Raw genomic sequence first — 19,648 nt, 5'->3', positions numbered from 1 at the left:
CAGAAAGGAGCCGGTGGTGTTATAAAAACTGTGGAACTAGAAAGTAATTAAAATGAGACAGCTGTTTGTTCAGACTTTTCCAGTTTCCCAGGAACACAGCTCATATTGCAGCATGAGTGCATACTGCTTTTCATTGGCTTGTGACCACTATTTATGGCACAGCCAGACAGTCCTGTATCAGAGTTTGGCCCTAGTGAGACTAAGTCTTGTTACTTGAATTTAATTTAGAAATGTTGAGTCACAACTGTGATTTTTAAGGCGTTTTGATTAAAGATCAAGACAGAAATTTTGCTGTCACTACTTCATTATTAAATCAGCTCTGGGTTTGAACATTTGATTTTAGAGAGTCTGCTCTACTCCAATCTACTACCCTGACCTTGTGAGGAGAGCAGTGCCTTCAGCTACCTCTGACTTCAGTGAAAGTTGAGAGCAGTCTTAGAAACTGGCAGGAGGAGCTCAGCAATTTGTACCATCAGGCCCAGTGTGTTAATCTTATAACTTCCATTAAGTTAACACTAAGATGAGAATAGACTTATACCTGTGATCTATGACTATATTATAGTTATTGGCAGCACATCACATTCAGATACAGTTAGTGGGCCTGAGTTTTGATCTCAGTTATCCTGATGTAAATCTGGAATAATCCCATTGATATCAATGGAGTTACACCAGTGTAAGAAACATCAGAATAGGCCTAATGTGTGAAGTTCTTGTAGAAAGTCTAAATATTTCACAAGCCTCATTGGATTAAATTTAAGATCCAGGAGCTAGATCCTGGACCCTTGGTCTGATTTTCTTTACACTGTCTTACAGGCGCAGCTCAAGATTCCCTCAAGATGACTATGTCATCTCTATACTAGCCACTTCTTCACCCCTTCATGTATGGGGCAAGCTGGGTTTGAAGCATAATACACAGCTCTTTGTCTGATTCTTGTCTGGTCCCATAGGGACCATTGCAGTTAGAATAATTTAGAGCAGCCTGTAGACTTTTAGGTCCTGAGGCTATTCTAAATTATCTCAAACTGTTTTGGCCCTTGTCTGGGGAGCAGAAAGGTGGCTTAAAGCTACCTTTCTCCATTGCTGTCCTCAACTGCACCAAACATAAGCTTATTTGAGGATTTACCATTAGGTGTGAAAAAACTCGTTCAAAAGTACTGGATATTCAAATTCTTGATTTGAAATTATGATGAACATTTATCTTACAAAGGAAAGTAAATTAAATCTATGAAGATTGATTTTTCACAGAATTTGACCTTGTCTAATAAGTCTTCATAACCAGATTGATAACACTGAACATGCACTGACTTGGTATTGCTTATGTATAATGTACTATATGTTCATCTATTATGCTTAGTAGATCAATATCAGGAGGTTTATTTTGTGAAAATTAAATTTCAGACTTTTATATAAAACTACAGAAATTAAGCACAAATAAGGAATATTTTTAGTCCTCTCTTTCACAGTACAATTTTCTATTCTCCCCTCCCCCCAATATTGGGAAGAGGAGGGGAAATCCATAGTGGGAGAATAAGATTGTATTTTGAAATTCGTATTTCAAACTATGGCTCTGATCCTGCATTGAAATGCAGGTAGTGATGCTATGAAGAAAAAAAATCTAATGTCTTTAAAAGCAGTTAAATCTAATCTGGGACCATAAATGCTAATTATAATAATATGGTTATTGGATGGTGTCACTACAGGGCAGAGTTAAGGTTATCTGGGTGTTCATTTCTTACCTTAACATGGTTGGATTTCTTTTAAGTGTAATCTTAACTGTGAATTTCCTGTTTGGTTTTGGGATAATTACAACATTCCTATAATGTTTTTTATACTTATTACTGAAACGTATTCTCAGACCTAACTTCCCCTTAATGTAGTTTCTTGTCTGGTAATTCATGTAGGGCCTGATCCAGAGCCCACTGAAGTTAAAGGAAGGACTCCCTTTTATTTCAAGAGGCTTTTATTCAAGCCCACAATGACAAAAGCATATTAGGACTTATTTACAACTTTAGGCTTAACTCTTTCTTAACAAAGTTGTTTTTGGGAGAATTTGGTATTACAGAATTGTGTGTCCTTGGTATTATTGGTGGTATTCACTCTCAAATTGGTGGCTTGCATTTTGTTTAAAGTAACTTAGGGTGGCTAATTTCTCTCCACACTATCTTTCTCTGGATCATCTTTTATTTGTTCACTCTTTGCTTGTGTGCATAAAATCTCTGAGATAAGTATCATATACTCCATGTAATCCGTGGGTATTTTACTGACTCTTCCAGACCATTTATGAAGATATTGAAACCTCTCAGCCTTGACCCCTTCATGACCCCCTAGATAGGTCTCTGCAATTGTCTCGACGAAATGCTGTCCATTTATAACTGTTAACTGTTTACATTCCATCAGATAGGGTATGATACATCTCACATTAGATAATATATTACATAGCCCAATCAATTCAATAATATTTTTTAATATGGAGCCAAATTGTGCCACTTAGCCATTGGCCTGAGTAAGGGTGCAGAAGTTGCAGAACAATGGTGCTGTGGGAAATACATGATGGGGCAGTGTGAATCAAGCTAAGATAGTAATGCAGGTCAGCCAAAACAAGTAATGATAAAACCTTTCTACCACATTGTGATGCATCGTATTCTGTATTTGTCACATATGGGCCAGAAAAATATTTTACAAATACTTTAGAGAGTTAAAAAACAAAGTATTAGGTCTGTAAAGCCAAGTGCTTAGGGACCTGATCCACCAAAGCAGTTAAGCCCATTGCTTAACCTTAAGCATGTGAGTAATCTCATTAATGTCCATTGAACTCACATGCTTGAAAACCATAACATGTGCTTAAGTGCTTTGTTTAACTGGGACCTTAGTTTGTGAGTCCAACTATACAGGGCTTGTAGGGAACAATAAACACCTCTAAAAATAACATCACTTTTATGTTCCTACAAATGTCACAGTCTGAAGTTTGATATCCAGCATCTACTTTCCATAGACAGAAATGAGTGCAAGGTCCCACTGGGAAACTGAATCTCCACTTCCCAACAGGATAAAGATCCTGTTTCTAGCCCGGTTAAGTGGAAGTTATTGAACTTTAAACCTGTTGTGTTCCAGCACTGAATAGTGCCCTTCCTGGGCCTCAGGAAGTATAATTTTGTTGTGGAATTTCCACATTTGAGGAAAAGAAGGTAACATCACTCTGGCAGGTTGGTTAATTAAATGGCAGCTGTTTGAAATGCCTCAAGGGATTGAAATGTTAGAATATATTCTTGGGAGATGAATTAGCAGTAAAAGAGCAGGTGATACATTCAAAGGTGAATGAAAAATAAATAAAAAACACTGTGAAACCAGGTGATCACATGGTTCTGCAATTTATAGTATTGCTGGTTCTCATGATTTTATCATGAGTCTCACTGTATTTTGGTGTTTTTCGTAAAGCCCCAGCTCTTGGGTTAACGTGATTGTGAGAATCTTAACTTACTTTTTTTAATAAAAGTTTCTAGCCCATGTGGTTGCAGAGAAAAATCTTTAAAACATGACCACGTGTACTTTAAAGGCTCAGAAACCAGAAGACAAATAAAAGGAACCCATCATTTATTTTATAGGCCTTTATCAGTGTTAGACTATGAATAAATGTTATCTGTTTTCCACTGCTTTATTCAAAATAAGTAACAATCTACAATGCTGTATTAAAGAGGGGAATAGAGTGAAATAAGATCACCTATAATACATACTATTTAATATTACAGAGGATGCTAGGATGACAACTTTATCCATGTAAACTGAAGCACAAGCAATAAAGGTTAATTAGGTGGCAGCAAAAACCTAATCTAGTTTAGCTGCTATTGAAAAGATCCACCAAACTGCATTATGTATTCAGCTAATCAGAATGAATTGGAGATCATCACCAACTGTATCTAAGCAACCCAAAAAATGATGAATCAGCAAACCAACTTCTTGGGGTTTTTTCTTCATATTTTGGGGTAAGAATCTCAACTCTTTTACCAAAGAATACAAGTTTGGTCACAAGAATTACCACAATACTACTTTTGTGAGACTTAGATCTTTTCTCCTCACCTAGTGTGGGCACAGTTCCTGATGAGTTTAATGGAAATTATAAATGTATATTAGATACACACACAAAAGTTAAAAAATTAAGGTTGCAAAATCAAGCACTCAAAAGTTAGGAAATGTCAGAATTAAGGTTGCATTGTGCAACTTTCATTCAGCCCTCTTGTGCATATGCATTGTGATAGTCTTTAATCACATGACTACATACTATTTTTTCCACGGGACCCTGCACACCTAGTATCAGCCCCCTTGCCCAGTCAGTCCCAGTTCCCCAGTCTTGGCTCCTCACCAGCTCTATCTCCCACTCCCCACCCCCACTGGTTCCCAGTCTCAGGCTCCATCCCTAGGCTCCTCATTCAATCTCGGTCACCCTCAATCTCGGTCACCCCCCTTCCCCTCCTTGGCTCCTTGTCCAAGTGTCTTTGGCCAGCCAGCCCCAGTTCTGTTCCTGCACCCCAGCTCTCTGCCAGGTCTGTCTCCCTTCCCCACTGGTTCCCATTCTCACTTTCTTCTTTCCCCCTTACCAGTTCTAGTTTCATCTGGCTCCTTGTCCCAATAGACTCCTTTCTCTCCTCTCAATCCAGCTTTTGTCCCCTCCGCATTAAATAGAGAGCTTCTTTCTTCACCCTTCCTGGGTGCCAGCAGGAAGATGTCACTGAGAGCACAGAAAAGAAAGCCTCCCTGCTCTCCATTCTGGTGCGCAGCCTAAGGCAGACAAGAGAAGCCATTTGAGGAAAAGTCTGCCTTTATCTGTGTAGACCTGTGCTGGAAAGGGCATGCTCAGTCACTCTGTGGGGATGGTGCATGCACAGTCTGGTCAACACTAGGAGTTAGTTGGAAGAGGTTTGAGGATGCTCAGTGTAGACAGGCTCCTAAGAGGTTTTAGATGCTAAAATTGAAGACTCCACTGAGCTTTTGTGCACTGAGATTTTTCAAAGGGTTATGACTTGGCCAAATCCAAGATGGAGTCTGAACTGTCATCTTGTGACTCCATTTTGTGACCCCTGTATGCCCTGTCAGCTTAGCCTGGATGTAACTGGATTGAACTGTTTTTTCCCGGCACTGGGCTATCCCCAAGAGTCTACTACCTCGGACTGTTTTCTGCCTTTCCCGAGATCATACCATGTTTTCCCCCCACAAACTGTATAAAAGGACTGTAATCACAAGTCTCGTGGTACAATCCATCTCCGTGACTGTGCGTGTATGGCTCAGGTCTTCGTGGCACCAGTGCATCACTGAAGAATACCATTCACTCCTGAGGTGAGAAAAAAGAAGAAGACGCATTCCACCTTATCTGCTCCTGGGAATGTCAACAACCAGAGGGTTCTCTGTCCGTTTCTTCCATCCCAACTGTCATTGAGGGACTCTCCAGTGCTCCTCCTCTATGGGTTCCAATTACCCACAGAGTGTAGGTCCTGGACTTCACCACTGCCACGGAAGTTTACATTTTCAATTGCCAGGGTAGGTTCTGTATTTTGGGCCTGAGTTTTATGTTCATAGGGAGAGCTGCTGTGTCACTGGTTTTGTGTTGTTCTATAGTTATTGCTCATTCACATTTATCCCTTCCCTTATCTGTAATTTATCCCTTAATACACTGTTGTTCAACCCTTATTTCTTTGTCAGTTTTTATTTATTGCACACCACACAAGGGAAGAGGGGAGGAGATTTGCACCAGTCCAGATACGGCAGAGGGCGGGTCTGCTCTTCTGAGAAAAAGGGGCTCGTTTATATTCTGTTACCTACCCCCATTATACAATTAGAGTTATCTTGGCTCCCCTTTGAGATAACAGCATATCCTGGACACAAAGACCACCCACCAATTTCGAGTCCCGTTGCCAAAGCATGGGGTGGTTAGAGCTGTTCAAAGAAAAGGTCCCCAGAATTTTTTAACATGGACAAAACAATGTATTTTTTCATTAGCTTTTTGTTCCCGCAAAAAGCAAAACTGGTTTGATTGAAATAAAAAAAAACAAAAATCAGTCTGAGCACACACTTGGTATGGAAAATTTCAGCTCAAACAAGTAAAGTTTAGCAAAGGTACAAGCTATTGAAAATAGGATCTGTATAATGAGAGGTGTCATGCAGCCTTAATAAGCAGTCCTATCAGTCCTGCCTATAATCAAGGAGACAATAGAAGCCCCAAAAATAGTAGGGACTGTACTCGTGAGTGGTTAAAGACGTATATGAATTTTAGTTGTTTTGTTATGTAAGATCATTTGCTGTTTGGAGACCTCTTCAGTACCTAATATCAACATTGGGTATGTCTTCACTGCAGAGTTATCTACCCTCAATTTACTCATCTCAAGTTAGCCTAGTTCAAGTGAGAGTGGCCACATAAGTGAGAAATAAGTTGCTATGTCCACACTGGCACTCTGCTTACTCATGTGTGGCAATGAGCCTTCTGGGGATATATCCCATGGTTCTTAATGTCACAGTAAGTTGAGCCCGTATATGAATTCTTTCCCAGTAAACTGTGAGAGAACTTGTCTGTCCTTTCTGAGCACACAGTGGGGACCTGTGAGAAGGCACTAGAGGACTAGCAGCACTTGAGTTCCACTAGCCTGCATCCACACTACAAAGTGGTTGTGCTAGTAACTGGTGAGTTTGCTTAGTTGATTTTTAATCTTTATCCTGTCTCAAACCAGCCAACTCAAATGAAAAGTACCACCACATTCAAAGTAAAGGTATTTGTGTGTGAATCAGACTCTGATAAGTGGCAACACTTGAGTTATAGCTCAAGTTAACTTTGTAGGAAAGGCAAGCCCTCTGAGACAGAGGTCCAAATTTATCTGTGGTGAAGGTGGGGCCCAATTTCAATTGAATCAGTAGAGTGGTGCCTGCTTACACAAAGGATGAATTTGGACCAGAGTGACCCTTAATTTTGAATTTCCCTGCTTTTATTAATTAATTAATATTGACCTCATTGCAATCATACAGGGTTATTTTCAGTAGGACTTTTTGTGCTTCTTCCAGCAAGATTATAATATCCCATTAGATTTCATATGCTTTCAATAGAAGTCTGATCATGTTTCCAGTCAGACCATAATGGATTATCTACATAATACAGTAATTGTTATGGCGTATTGCATCATTTGTATTTATTTATTTAGTGTGTGCATAGTCGTCTAGCCAAGTGATGGCATCTTCAGTGGCATGATGCAGTTGTTCTAGGCCACCGCTGAACCTAGTCAGCAGGCATTCATCGATAACATTCATCTGTGTTGCGCTGCAGCTGCACAAAGGGCTATCATGAAGGCCCCAGCAATGCTGGTTGGCTGCACAGAGACCTTGCCCGGTCTGGAGCCTTTTCAACAGGGACCATTGGCGACGGGGCAGGTCAAAACCATGCGGGCAAATTGTGGGCTCGGTGATGAGGGACTGGTTGGGGATTATAACAGATATCCATTCCTCTCGCCAGAGTGTTTCTGGCCTAACATCCTGGCGCGGTGGATGAGACCATAATGGGCGATGTGACGGCAAACATGCAGCTGGTGGTTTAAAAAGGTCATTGTGCAGCAGCAGGATTGAGTCGACACATACTTTCTCCAGTAACTTGCCAATGGCAACCTCTCATCTGATAGGAAAAGGAGCAATATTGCTCAGAACTGGAAGCCATGGGAGCAGAATCAGACGCAGAGTGCCGGAGATGATACGCATGGTGGCATGTAACTGCGTATCCACCAGTTTCGTGTGTGACGATTGACTCCCAACTGGTGCGCAGTACTCCGCCACCGAATACAAGGTGACAAGAACTGACGTCCGTAAAGTTGGAACACGAGCACCCCATGATGAACCTGCCAGTTTGCTAAGAAAATTGTTGCACGTCTTAACTTTAGCTGCTGTCTTCTTCAGGTGGGCATGGTAACTCAATGTGCTGTCTAAGGTCACACCTAGATAGACTGGTTCTACTTCATGCTTCACCTTCTGACCATTCAGATAAACATTCAGTTCTCAGGTTACGCTGGAGTGATGAAGATGGAACAAACTGGAGATTGTTTTTATGACGCTTGGCTGGAGGCATCAAGTTTTACAATAGTCAGCTAACTTTTTATCATGTCCCGGTTTAGAGTGGCATCAAGCTCATGAAACGTCCGGGCCTGGGTACCACTATAGATGTCGTCTGCATAAATGAACTTTCATGACTCCATTGTTGGCAGGTCATTGAAGTAAAGATTGAACAGGGTTGGAGAAACCACAGAGCCCTGGGGTAACCCATTGCTCTGTCGTCTCCAAGCACTCGTCTTCTCCCCCATATGGACTCTGAACTGCCTATCATGGAGGAACAGTTCAACTATGCTTGTAACCCAAGGTAGCAGAACCCATAATACCTTCATGAGCAAGACAGTGTGCCATACCATATTGTACACCACTGTTAGATCGATGAAAACAGCGCTTGTTTTCAAGTTTCTTTTGAAGCCATTTTCAACAAATGTGGTCAGCGTGAGTACTTGGTCGCATGTGCTAAGGTCTCAGAGAAGGCTGGCTTGGTCTGGAGGTGAAGGGGAACCATTACAAGGCAGGGAGAGAATACAAAACACCCCAGTCTTATTGCAGTGGCACTGAGAAAAACAAACAGCAATAGAATCACAGATATTTGGATTTCAAGCTCAAAAGTAAAATACGTATTGTAAATAGTAAATTATTGTTTAAATAGTGAGAAGTGATTATCCTTTTAATAACAATATAAATGTGTTGATTGGTCTAGAAACTTATATACTTTCAGGAAAACACCAAAAGAGTTATAAAAAAGGTCTGCTTCTTTTGGCTCGATCCTGCAACTGCTTCATGTTTGGCAACTCATTGTCTTCAATGACATGCCAGAAAGCAGACATATCAGAATCTCATTTCATATTTCCTCATTTGGCTTTTTAGTTGTTGACATGTTTTGAATAACAGAAATTTATAAGAACAAAAAAGAGAGAATAAAATTCAGAGCTCTTGAAATATGGCTGTTAAGGTTACTCTGAAAGTTTACTTTTTGCAAAATTATACTATGCAAAGTGGAGTTTCTGAGGAAATTATACCATAGTTTTTGAAAGTGAAAGTCTGCTTCACATAATAGTTCGTCTTGAAGATATGACAAGTAATCTATTCCTATATATTTGTCAGACTCTTAAAAATGGTTGTGTACTTGTAAATAAAAATGTTTCAAATTATAAGGACACTGGAAGCCACAGATACACAGCTGAGAGCAGGAATTTGATCCTTTGTGTTATGATTTAAAGAAAAATAAAATACACTCCACTAACAGCAAGACATTGCAGTAGGTTTGATTCTGAACTTTGAAATTTAAAGTTAACCAAGAAGTAAGTATATCTGTGCTTTTTATCATATCAATTCAAGAAAAGTTACACCATACACTGCGTAGTTTATTTTGGCAGATGTGTATTTGCATATGTATCTCTGGGTGGCGTTTCAATGTGTGCTTCTGGAAAATATGAGCGGTAAATAACAACCCATACCTATTTCCACATACTGGTTTCTAGTTAAGTACTTTTGTCTACTGTGTGTGTTGTTCTGCTTAACCAATCCAGAATGGACTTCCTAGTAGTTTCTTAATCAGGCATACATGGACCAGAATAGAAAATGATAGAACCATTATAGGCTTGGCTGTTCCCTAACTGTGGGCATAAAATGCGCACACTCCTGCACTGGGGGAACTGTGAAGCCAGCCTAAGTCAAAGTGAACTCCTGGAGGGCTTGTGCATCTGCTGGCCGGGAAAGGGTCGCTATATCTCCTCCCAGCTTCTCTTCATCCATCATAATAAACCAAAAAAAGTGTATTTACCTCCTTAGATGATTAAAATTTTCTAGACATAAATCACCTTCATTATCTGCTACCCTGTATCCCAACCAGGATGAAGTCTTTCATTTCAACTTGGAAATGCCCCATAAGATCTATCACAGCAGGGCTCCCCCCTGAGGACTTGATGCACCACTCTGATTTAAACTTTTTGATGCTCATTCCAAAAAAAGAAGGTAAATTTCCAAGCAAATAACTTTGTTTGGGAAAAGTTAAGTTTAAAGTATGTTTCAGCTAAGACCCGAAAACAATATCACTTTACAAAAACATCAAACCCTTGTTTAGATTTAACCTTGTTAAACGAAATATTAGAAAATGAACAGTGAAGAAGGGATCTACACAATTGTCTGCAGTGTCATCTCCTCCTTTGTCGCTCACTATCACCAGTTTTTTGTAAAATGTGTAGAATTTCAGGAAAGAAAATATATTGGATTTGGGTTCAAAACATGAAAAGAACAAAGAATGCCACACTCAGTTGTTTCATTAATCCTCATTATTATTCACCATCATTTTTAACTCCTTTTGGCAGCAATGGATAAATTTTTCTTCACCCAGGACTCATGTTATAGGGCCCCACATTGAGTTTTTTGAATAACCTTTACATGACCATCCTTAAGAAGACCATTGTGTCCACATACATCATATGTGTGGCTTTACATGTTTGATTAGTCCCATTGTCTTTATTGCACTACAGACCAGCAGGCTATCAAACTTGTCAATACAAACCTCAAATGTAGAAACTATATGGGGTTTGCAATTCAGATTTTGCAACAAACTGTCCTTTCCACTTCAGTATATCCCGTGCAAATTTCAAAATAGCAAAAGTTGATTGCAGCTGTGTATGTGACAACATTCTACTGACGTATATGAGCAAATCTTATTTGTTCATCACACTTTTGAATTTACTGTTCAAGTGGGTTCTGAATCATTTTCACAAGCCAGGTATTCCAAAAAATTATGTTACTTTCTGCATTAATTTGGTCTAACAAACTTTCTCTTTACATTTTTGGCATGTTGCCTTTTTGGCTGGACAACAATTCTGTGCATGGTCACGGTTGCATGTGCTACATCTCTTTATTGGTTACTGTATTTTTGCCATCATGAGTTTTGGTTCCTCTTGTTCTTCCCTCTGCCATTTGTTGGCACTGCCCGATATCTTCCTGCCCTGTGAGTGATCTTCTTTAAGTCTTTGACAGTCTTAGCAGGTTCAGCCAATACCCACAGCTCCCAGTTTAATAAATGGGAGTCTTGTGTACATGTAGCTAAGAACAGAATTTTGCCCTCCAAGAATTTATCTGTTTATAGCAATGAGCAATTTTTATGGTGCTAATTTATTTAAAGTAAGTTACTTTTTAAAATTTGTAATCACTCATTCTTATATCTTATTCCTAGCAAAAGTATCTCTGCTGTGAAAGAAAGAAAGAAAGAAAGAAAGAAAGAAAGAAAGAAAGAAAGAAAGAAAGAAAAAGAAAATTGGGAAAAATTGTTCTGGAAAGCAAAAACACTTGAAATATGGTAGGTGATAGGGTATCGGGTAAGTATTGACTCAAAGGGAAGTGTGCCACCAACCGAATCACCATTGGCACTTCCTGTAGCACATAGATGTTCCTGAGAGCTCTCTCATGCAAGTTCTGACCTACCCTAACCTTGCTTAGTATGTGATAGGCTGATAGCAGAACCAAAGACAATAAAGGAATTGTGGCTACTACCATATAGTAGCCATCTTGTTCTTCCTCTATATTGTCTTCCACCTCTCCTTTCCAACCATCGTTTTAAAGCTATAGTGGTTTAGATTAGAACCAACAGTAAAGTTTTTCTTTTGAGGCTTTTGGAGATCTGCACACTTTTAATGCTGACTGCAAGTACTGTAAAGCAGAAAAGGACCTTGTTAAGATAATGCTTCTATGAAGCTGAGATACCGAACCTTTCTTTCCGTAGAAATGGTTCCTTGCCCCCTGGTGGTAAAATAGTTTTGAAAAATATTATAAAGCATGTGAAGGAAATCTCCACTGAAATTTAAATTTAAATTTAAAATTCATGCTAATTGTTTCACCTAACTACATAGAAGATTAAACCACTAAAATGTTTAAGGTGTCAAATACATAAATAATACTTTAATTAACAATCCAACAGGTACCACCAGTTTTTAACAATCTGATAATGTGGAGTATGACTCAACAAAACAACTTCATCATTTGAAAGCAATAACAATCTGAGATTTTCAAAGTTGTTGCACGAGAAGTTCTATTATTATTTTGTTTAATTTTTGGTTCACCTCAAATGTGTTTTTAAAATAAATTTTAAGTTACAACAACATTGAAAGTCTCTGATTTCTAGTGCTTTTATGTGGTGGACTGAGGGAATCATCTTCATGAATGCTGAATTTTTAGATTCTATCTCCTCCAGTGAACAACAATGCTTCAGAACAGTGGTAGCCCCCATTGAGAAAGACACCAGCACCATTGACTGAACAGAAATACTGAAACAGTGACAGATATTTCTAAAAGTTGTCTTGATTGTAGCAACTTGAGTTGCACCAAGTGTTTCCATATGTGAGCAAAGTACCAGGATATCATTCTTGGAACAAAAATAATAGGATTGACAGGGACAGTAATCCCCTCTGTTTTAGCCAGTAGCTAATCAGTTTAATTCAGAAGTCAAGAACAAATTATTTTGAAAATGTCACATTACTCTAACTCAACATTTCTCAGCCTTTTTGATACCAGGGACTGGCTTGCTGCTTTCTTAAACTGTCATGAACTGCTTCAGAGGGGGGAAAAAAGAAGTTTTTAACTGGTATTTCTTGCTGTTTTTCTATATTGCCAGGCATTTCTTTTTTTGTACTATCTGCATCTAAGGCATTTCTTATTTGCTTACCAACTCCAAGTCTAGTTCAGCCAGTTATGTGATACAAAAATGTTAACCTGATTTTTAAACATTGTTTCAAATGAAGGGTACCAATAATTTTGTCTAAAACTGTATACCTCATTTTTGTACAATAGAGATAATTTAATTGATTTAGTTTTAAAAAATAATTTAAAAAGTCAGATAGATTCACTCAGCATACTATTAATGAGATGTTTGCGCCTGTCTTGTAGACACAAGTCTTTCAATCCGGAGATGTGTGTCTGACAAGGACACTAGAAGTGTCTTTCCAATGCTCAGCCGATTGTGGTATTTTATTTTAATTGTAGTCATAGCTGAAAATCCAAGTTCGCAAAGGTATGTGGAATGGAATGGGAGCAAAGTTTTGACAGCAAGTTCACTAAGTTTTCACTTCTGACTTTGATCCAGAAAACAGGTAGAGTCACTTCATGAAACTGTAACTACAAATTCTCATCACTTGACAGTTCCAGCAACTTGTCCTCCAATGATGGTGACAGAGAAGTCTTAAGTATCAGGGGGTAGCCGTGTTAGTCTGTATCTACAAAAACAACAAGGAGTCTGGTGGCACCTTAAAGACTAACAGATTTATTTGGGCATAAGCTTTCGTGGATAAAAACCTCACTTCTTCGGATGCATCCGAAGTGAGGTTTTTATCCACGAAAGCTTATGCCCAAAAAATCTGTTAGTCTTTAAGGTGCCACCAGACTCCTTGTTGTTTTTTTAGAGAGGTCTTAGTTTCTAGAGAGGAGAATGGATCATGAACCCATTGCTTTCCTTTCCGTGGATCAGAGGTTGATGGGAAATAGTCCTTGAATTTTTGGAGAGCTGATTTTCGATGGGATGCAATTATTTCACCTAGGAGAGGTAGATGATCCATTGTTACCAGATTTGCCCGTTACTTTGGGGTATGCTCATTTATTCGGGCTACTCTGGGGTGTGTGTGTTCTATAATTCTATCAATGTACTGCTTGTGTCATGTGTGTTTTCATATGGAACTCTACTCCTCCCTTATGCAAGTCCCCTCCCAGTGGAGCTATCCTGCAGGACCTAGGTTCCCTAGGGCTGGGTTCCTCCAGCCCCAGAGCTGGATGAACACACACACACACACACACACACACTCAGCACTTTCAAGCTGACCCCTTATATGTCCCTGGACTCAATGGGCTGGATCAAGCAGCACTTTCAAGCTGCCCCCTCTTATATGCCCCTGGGCTCAATCGACTGGGTCAAGCAGCACTTTCAAGCTGCTACCCTTATGCGTCCCAGATTCAGCACGTCCCTATCTCCACTCTCACATCACAATTGTACTGGTAGTAACCTACTTGATGAGCAAACTCCACAGTATTTTGGGCGCTGCAGGGATCTTTAGCTTAGGTAAAAGAAGTGTTGCTGTAGAGTAAATGGGGGAAGCTAAAAACACAAAAGAGTAAAGTTCGGCAAGAGAGAGAGAAGCAACCAGCTTAACCATACATGTTATTTAGTGAATAATAGTGATAACTACACAAGGAGGGCTAAACCAGCATAACATACATTATTAAAGGTTAATACCTAAGGTAGAAAGGAAAACAGAAAGAGAGAAAGAGGGGGATCTCACCCACTCCATGAGCCTTGAACTGGTTGGGGTTCCCAGGTGGTGATGTAGCTCAGGGTCCTGAGTGCTGAAGACAGGCAAAGCCCCCAGCACAATCAGTCAGGAGAAGATGGACTCCCAGTGGAACTGATGCATAGTTTGGATCTAAGCATCAGAACACTTACTTTAACATAGGTAGGGGTTTTTGTAGAGAAACAACAATGGTTCAAGGGAGAACACTAGATTTGTTTATGAGTAAACTGATGACTCAAGGGTTTTCTTTAGGCTAGACAATAGGAGCTGATCACTCTTGGCTATGGGTGTTGTTTTCTTCCAGGGAGCTCACAATGCAACTAGGCTGCTTCAGTATTTTGGATATCAATCAAGGATTCATTACTAGAATTGGTCTGATAACAGCTGAGCTGGGTGTGGGCAGGCATAGGTTCATTAATATCTGGAGCAGAGATTCCCATGATGCAATGCTTCCCTGCTTTTCTAGTCCCAGAGTTCAGTGCAGTTCTCTGTGCTTCATTCTGTATGCTAATCCCTGTCCCATCTTTCATGCAGATGAGGCTAGGGAAGTTGTCTCTGCTCTCCATTCTGTATGCAAATAGAGATGTCTTAATCTTGTCACCCTTGTCAGGAGGGGTCTCGGTGTGTCTCACAACGCCCTTCACTGCTCTCTGCAAGCCTTTTCTCTGATCGGTCTTGGTTCAAGCAGAGACCGGCGGAGTGTGTGTGTGGGTGTGACCCTCATGAGTCAGATAGGCCAGACGCTGTGCCCTGGTTCCCCAAAAACACAGAGCTGACTGGTATCACCATTTATTATCATCAAAAACAAGAACGGTAAAAAATGGGAACATCATAACAGTTGCGCCTGATTCTCTCTTTCCAGATTTGTAGCTTTTTTAAAAGGCTGTGATCTTGTCAGCCAGTACAAAGACACCTGACGTACTTCCCTGCATAGACAGGTTGAGCTGATTGAAGTGATCAAATATATTTGCCAAATATGTATATTTGGTGAGCCATTGTAATTCCTGAAAGTATGCTGCCAAAAGAGACTTCTTTTGAGACAGAAAGGTTTCAAGTTCATGTCACAGTTCATATACTCAGTTTAATACTTTGCCATGGGATAACCACCACACTTCTATGTGTAAGCATAAGTGATGGTGTTCGGACCCCATTTCTTCACACGTTGTAGCAAAGATGCGAGAATTGAGTCCATTTGCTTTCACAAATTCACAATTTTAACAGCTATAATAAGGACATCATTAAGCTCTGGAGACAATTTCTTGGCTGCCCAGACCTCTTGATGAATAAAGCAGTGTGTTGCCTAAGCAGTCAGTGCAACTTCCATCACTCTTGCCACTACACCTGAATGTCTGACTGTCATTGCGACTGCTCCATCAGTGCAAATTCCAATGCAGCAGTCCCACTGACATCCATGTCTTGTCACATACTCATTTAGGAACCAGAAGATTTCAGCACCTGTTGCTTTTTGTGGCAGTTCTTCACAGCAGAGTAGATCTTCGTGAAATGTGCCTTCGTAGGCATAGCGCACATAAACAATAAGAACCGCTGTATTAGAAATGTCCGTTGACTCATTTAACTGAATTGCAAACCAGCTTGATGTTCTCACTCTTTCTATCAACTGAGCTTCGATATCTTCTGCAATATCAGTGAGACCATATCACTTGACAGTGGAATGTAACTCACTTTTTTGGCAGTTGCCTCACCCAAGACTTCGTGACAGGCATCTATTACTGAAGGCATTATTAGTTCTTCACCAACTGTAAAGGGTGATTTGCATTCAGCTATGCATAGAGACAGCAGATATGATACTTTTAACGTATCTTCATTTGATGTTATGGCGGTGTGCCGTAGTTTCTTTTGCCTCTTCACTTCATTTTGCTTCTGTTGGAAGAATTCCGCTGGATTTTCTTTTAAATTTGGATGTTTGGTTTTAAGGTGTTGAATCATTTCTGAAGGTTTCATAGCATCATTGTTCAGAATCATGCCACACACAACACAGGGAGGTTTCGGGCATTCTACATCCTCACTTGCAACAAACCTGTACTTAATGTCAAACAAATTGTATTTTCAATTGAAGGCCGAACATTTCCTTTTCTTTTCTAACGCTTCTTCCTTATTCACGTTCAGAGTCACTTGCATCTCTATTATGTTTTTCTGAACTTTTGTTAGTTCTGAAAAATTGATCCAGAGGTATTTGCTTTGACAATGACACTGTCTGGGTTAGCTAAGTAAAAGTTTTACTAAAACTTACATTTCTTTCGCAGCTATTTCCTTCCAAAAAATGTGCGTGAATGTGCTGTGAATATCAGCACCATGGCAATCGATGTCAACCCAGTTTGTTTATTTATTTTTAAATGTTCAGAAATAACTGAATACAGTGATTTAACATGCAAGTACAAAAAACTCTTTACATTTTAAATATTAATACGCTGTGTCTTGGAGATCTCAGGGACCAGCAAGGAGGCTGCCACGAGAAACACTGCTCTAACTGGTTACTTTGTTCTTGTGCTATTTTGACAATACTCTAATCTAGAAGTGCTACAAATTGAAATTTGTCTGAGAAATAGCATGACAATGCATTGAGCATACCATGCAATGCAACATTACATACTAGTGATGGAAAGTGTGGGTAAGATAATTATCAAACCTTTAGTGTAGCATATGGCTAATATTCCCTGGATCACCCCCTGGACTCTATTTGTTTCCTTTTGTACTTTAGCTCCACAGGTCATCCTGGAAAAAGGTAGTGTCTACCAAATGCTACCATTTACAGTGCCATAATAAGACACCACTGAGTGTAGAGCTGTGCTCATCTCTCTACTTTCTTACGTGCTTTGATATCAGTGTAATCACTAATAATGTTGAAATTTTAAATAACTGGATATTGAGTTGACCTTCATTAGATACTGAGATGACTCAGGAAGTTCATATCTCGCTGGTCTATTGTTTCAAGCTCATTGCAGACCCAGCAAACATAGCTGCAGCAGTTTACACTTGTTTTATGTTTTCAATGTTTTCTCTGTGACCATAAGGGCTAGATAATTGGTTTTATTTTAAATGAAAGCAGAGATTTAGGAGAATAAGGCGGCAGCCTGGTGTGATCGGCCCAATTCAAGCCAAGGAGGAAAAGGACTCAAAGTCTCAAGGAGAAAAAATTCAGGAAGTTGAGACAGAAGAAGAGAGAGGCAGGGAGAATGAGTTATTGTTATGGATGTGCAAACAGCAACTCCACAGTCAAGGTTGAGTTGAGTTTTGCATTTAAACCAAGGGTTTGCATATATATAGTAAATACAGCCTACCCTTCCCCAAATTCGTCAATTACTCTGAGTAGGAAATGAATTTTATGAGAATTTACAAGTAACTCTGTTAATTAGCTTAGAAATAAAAAATAGGTCTTTAAGAAATTTAGCCACCAGTATTGGACTTTTTTGGCCCAAGTAATCTCAGTAACAGAATAACACAGACCCTTCAATTTTTCCACGTTGTTAAAACTTACTGAAATCTTGTGCATAGGCTATTTTTGAATATATAGATTTTAGGATTAATGGTAACTTTTTCCTGTTATCCTTCATAACTGAACATTCTTTCTTCAGCTGAAGGATACCATAGTTTACTTTAGAGAATTCCACAAAGAACTGTCCTCTTTCAAAATGGCTACCATTTCCTATCATTCTCAGTAGGACTGAAGCCACAGCTGCCTTCCGTTGGTGGCCATTTTGAGAAAGGTATCTCTTTCATTGTTTTCAATGGATCTAGGTGTCTCATCTCCTTCTCTCTTTTCTGAAGGCAGCTGTGGCTTCATTCCTAGTGGGAGCAGTGGGAGATGGTGGCAATTTTGAAAGCAAGCAATTCTTCATGACGAAATGACCATTAATATCTTTCCAATATTTCCATACTGGCTTATTTGTTTAGTTAGGAAGAATAAACTTGTGTGTGTGTGTGTGTATGTATGCATGCATGTGTGCATACACACAGAAGACTGAAGCAGGGTACAGAAGGGAAGGAGAACTTGGGGTATGCTCATGTGGAGGAATGAAATATTGCCAACCAGAAGCATTCTAAAGTGAGATTGGGTTAAAAATAAATGTCGGAGTTCTTCTTATTTGCCTTCTGATTTTGGAGTCTTTAGGATTCACTTGCTTCACATTTTCAAGCTTTTGTAAACAACCCTGAGAGCTAGAAATGTTTGGTATTGTTTTGGGGTTTTTTTAAATAAAAGCTGAGATGGCATGAGAATTTCTTGCTTCCAGCAGCTGGACCTTTATGAAAAAACACCAACAAGCTCATGATAAAAATCACATGAGTTGGCAACTAAGAATGTAGGGGGTTGCAAGAAGAAGGGGGAATGTAGGAGATGCAAGAGGCAGAGGATTTGAAGAACTGGAAGGAAGGGGAAACTGGTGTATTCTCCAACTGTTTTGAACTGCTCTGGCAAAACAAAACAGCTGTAAAAACCATTTAACTGGCATGCATGCACTGATTGTTTTGTGGTACTCCTGAGCTAAAGTACCCACAATGTACCGAGGAGCCTGGCCATAAAAGTTAAAATTAAGAAAACTGCTAATTGTTTCATATCTTTAAGTAATTAGAAATATCATATAACATTTTATTTGAGGTTCTTTTTTAGTGTTCATGTATGACATATTTAATGTAAACAAAGAAATTTCCAGGTAAAAATTGTTAAAATGGAGTTAAGATTGAGAGTACATATCAGTAATGTAGAGTAAAATACTTTACAAGGATGTTGTAATACCAAAACAAAAACTATACACCCAAGGAATTAATAGTTAAATTCAAACATTTAAAGGTAAAAATACTCCATAATTGCACTCACACAAACTTAACTCACTAGTTGTAACTTGCTAAAATCTTGTGCAAAGACAACATTAAGAATTTGGGGGGAGGGGAGGAGGAGGCAGAAGTTAATGGTAATTTTGCCACATAATTATTCATAACATGTTTCTCAGAAAATTTAACTTTGCACTGTAATGACACCATGCACTAGTCATATGATTGATATTTTAGTATATTACCCCCAATCGGGAATATTGCAGATTATGTGTTCCTCATGTTACCTTATCTTAAACCAAACTTTTCACCCTCTATAATCTGTATGTTATTCCCTGATAACCAGAAACTTCTATGCTCGAACTCTGTTCACTATTTTTTTTAACATCATCTTAATAAAAATTTTAAAATTGTGGTCCCAAATTAGATTTAGCTGATTTTTTAAATACACTTTTAAAATATGTCTTTCTCCTCTAACCTGGTGTCACAGCAGGGCAGAG

The sequence above is a fragment of the Malaclemys terrapin genome, chromosome 2 (assembly GCF_027887155.1).
Source record: "Malaclemys terrapin pileata isolate rMalTer1 chromosome 2, rMalTer1.hap1, whole genome shotgun sequence".
NCBI lineage: Eukaryota > Metazoa > Chordata > Testudines > Emydidae > Malaclemys > Malaclemys terrapin.
This window is presented reverse-complemented; position numbering follows the sequence as displayed.